Source organism: Poecilia latipinna, unplaced genomic scaffold (genome assembly GCF_001443285.1).
Source record: "Poecilia latipinna isolate Pla-1442-1.1 unplaced genomic scaffold, P_latipinna-1.0 Scaffold264, whole genome shotgun sequence".
Lineage (NCBI taxonomy): Eukaryota > Metazoa > Chordata > Actinopteri > Cyprinodontiformes > Poeciliidae > Poecilia > Poecilia latipinna.
Genome location: NW_015112880.1, coordinates 59,801 through 63,629, shown reverse-complemented (window position 1 = coordinate 63,629; position 3,829 = coordinate 59,801).

The following is a 3,829-nucleotide window of genomic DNA, read 5'->3' as shown; positions in this document are numbered from 1 at the left end:
ATGTGATTTCTGTTTTCTTTTCTATGTATTATGTTCTTGGATAGAAATTATTTTCTGAGATGTAGGTAATGCAATTCCCAGTGATAGGTATTTTTTCTCGAACCTACATAAAAAGACCACAGACAACGTATATGAATTTTATAGACAAAGCTTTTGCAAAAGGAGAACTTTCCATCAACAACCTCATCAGCCGTTCACAGAAAGTTCTGATCTCCTTCCACGCGAGCCCCTGTTTTATTGTCAAGCAGAACAGCCAGAAAAAAACAACAAAGGTCGTAAAACTTCTAACCTAAACAAACCAGCAACTCAGTTCCAGGTGTGATATCTGATCTACGATCTGAGCCCAGTTCAGCTCTAGGTCAAACTGTCAACAAAGAGGGAGGATAAACAAGAGACAAAATACGACTGCTCACAGGCAGTTGGGAGGTATTCTGGTTTATAAGAATTAAGGCCTGGGAAACACAGAGTTAACTGCCTCACATAAAGATGAAACAGTCAGTCGTAACCTCCAGGTCAGTTTATACACACATAAGGAAGAGAACACTTAAAACTAAAAATCACAATAATATTGATTAACATTAGACTGAATATGAACTAAAGTAATAATGATAATACCAAAAATATCTAACACCCAGCAAGAGTAATTTTTTTCTTCATCCTTTTTCTAATATTCCTGTGAACTAGTTGCAACGAGGGGTGAAACATTTGTGTCTTTGCCTCGATATCATTGGCAATGAAGCCAAAGAAATAACCCTGAAATAACTACCGTTCCTCTTCACTATGCACGACTCATATTCGCTGAGTTTCATTTTGGTGTCTTGTACCAGCTTGCATCACTTTATTATATGATGAATGTGTCCCTGTCACAGGCACAGCTCCGGTGCAAACTTTGCTATCTGAAGGTGGGGGACAACAAAAATGTTCTGTCAGGGTAGCGTTAACAGTGAATAAACTTTAAAAGCTGGCCACTCTTTTAGTATTTATAGTGTTAAAGCACAGAGTTGAGGGAAAGCTGGATGAAACGCGACGCTGGAGGAAAAGGGTAATATCCTACAAGGTGGACTGACTCATTTATCATGCCATGTGGCCTTAAATATGCTGCTGTCAGTGTCCATGGGTGTGCTTCTCCAATAATAACTATCAAGTTACTCTAAATCTACAATGTTAAAGCGAAATAGGAAACATTCACATTAAAAAAGTGAAATAACAGAATTTAGAGTTTTGAAAAAGCATCATTAGGAACCCACACATAATGTTTGTGCTTTGGTAAAACTGTTATACTTTTTATTTTCTCATGTCACAACTGAAAAGTTATATTTATTTTCTCAGGAGTTTATGTGCTAAGTAGAATACAATTAAGATTTGACAGGAGAATTATACATTTTCAAAACCATTTTGTAAATAATAAACTGAAAAGTGTGATGAGCATCCAATGCTTCTAAATAAAACTCATGACTTACAATTCTAAGCTTTGATCATTCTTTATAGCATTGTTCAATTCTGTGAAAATCAAAAGGAAATGACAGAACTGCAAACTTGCACCGTACCTACGGTATTGTATTATTCTGAGAAGAAGCTGAAAGGCCCAGGGTAAGTCTGAAGGAGTTGTGCTCACAGCTCAGGAGGGAGAATTTGTTGACTGGCCATCTTTTACTGATGTATTCATAAATCCAGCCTTCATGTGAGTGGCAAGAAGAATGCCATTGTAACAAAGACAAGGTAGCAGAGTTGGTTGATGAGATGAAGTTAAATGCAGGCTATATAAACTAGGCATAGACTGCAGCAGGCCTTCTTTGGACTGAAAAAGAGTGTAAATAACTCAAAATGCTACAAGGGAGACTTGTTCCTGGTTTTATTATAGTCACAATAATAGTTTTTTTTTTTTTTTTTTAAGAATATTTCTTGCTAAGCCACAACCACCCAGAGCAGGAGCTTGTCTGCAGGGAGAACAAGTGGGAACAGGAATCCAGAAATGGCCAGGTACCCAGGGGAACCCAGGTAGAGACTCTGGAGGTCAGTCCTGATTCTGCAGAAACCGCTTGAGAGCCACTTTGGGGCCATTGGCACCCACAGAGGAACTGAAATAATTTTGTTCACTAAAAACAATTCAACCAAATTTCCAGTCAGTTCGTATTGTTACACTTTTAAAACACCTTACAGTAAACTAAATTCAGATCAAAGTGAAGACAATGCCACATATTGGTTTTCTTTGCTAAGTCTAAAACCTAAGTTCATAGCAAACCAGAGTTTTGTTTTGTCTTTTGTTGGGGTTTTTTGTGCACCATTACATCCCTATTATGTATATTTCAGAATGAAAAAAAAAAAAAGACATTTACTAAAAGATATTTCCGTCCCATTATTCTGGCATGCAGGAGATATAAATAATTTGGGTTAATTGTAACTGACCTAAAACAGGATTTGTTTGGTGTCACTTAATGTCAAGCTGTGGCAAAAAATGATCTGAATATAATTTTATGCAGTAACGTGAAAATATAATATGGTTTCCACTATGCATTTTTTTCTGTTTCCTGCTCACATTGGGAAATAACAGTGGCTGGTGAAACGGTTCAGCTGAGTCTGAATAACAAGTTAATGTACGCATAAAGATATTCTCAAATGGATGGTTAAAAGTTGTAAAGTGTGTCTCTTTCGACAACCTAAGGTATTGACAATGATCAGAAAACGACAATCTTTAAGGTTACATGTAAACATGAGAACAAAGAAAAAAAAGTTTATAAAACTTTTTAAAAGTCAAATTATCAAGGACTAATAACAACAAAAGTTATGTCTGTGTTACATAACCAGCAGATTCTCTGCTCTTAGTGGTGCATTCTCGTCTTTTATCAATTTTGTGTTTATGCTTTTAATCATGTTGCCATGGTACTAAATTATTAAAAGATGAATAAATAAAGTAATAATTCCCTTTCCAACTATTTTAGATTTTATCAGTTTCACTTGTTTTCATTGAAAGTTTCAGCCAGAGGTGAAAAGGGTCTGCACTGCTTTCTTTGTGGGAAAAATCACCAATGCATAAATTGAACTGTTGATATTTTGCTGGCTAAGGATAATGGGTTTTTACTATCAGAAAATTGCTCATTAATTTTTTCTTAGAGGATTTTCATCAGCACAGCAGTTTGCAGCCCGGTGTTTCTTTATAACAGAAGCTGCATTTGATATAATGTCTTACTGTAGCTGAAGAAAACAACAACTTTGTTTTTTTTTCTTTCTTTCTTTGTCCTTTGGTTTGCCAAAAGATCTGAAGCAAAGTTACAAAAACATTAGCTTCTTGTATCATGCAATACCTTGAAGCTTCTTCATGTGCTATGAACCATGTCTCTATGTTAAATTATAAATGAGAGGTTGTTTACATGGTTGTCCTCCAGAGAAGTTATCTTTTAACTTAGTTATTGCACTGCAATAATTGCAGCTCGGCTCAGCATGAAAATTAAAAGATACATTTTACAAATGAAGGGAATTAGATGTTTTCTTTAAATAAGTTTACCAACTGCAGCTTCCCGTATCTCATCTTATCATTTCAGACAAAAACTGCTCTTTCAAGATATGTACTTTGAAGTCTGCACAGCACATTGCACTTCTTCTTTTTTTTTTTTTTTTAGTAAGCACAATAATTCAACGAGCTCTGATTCGACCTGAAGCTCCGTTTGAGGCCACTACTATTCTTGGCTCTAAAACTTTGCTCAACACAAGTTGTGATGAAAGAAAAGACAGCAATCACAGCTTCATTAAATATCACAACACTCCCACTGGCTGTAATTTTCTCCTAAATTTGTCTGCAACCTCAGGTGCTGGTTTCTGACTGCGCACATCT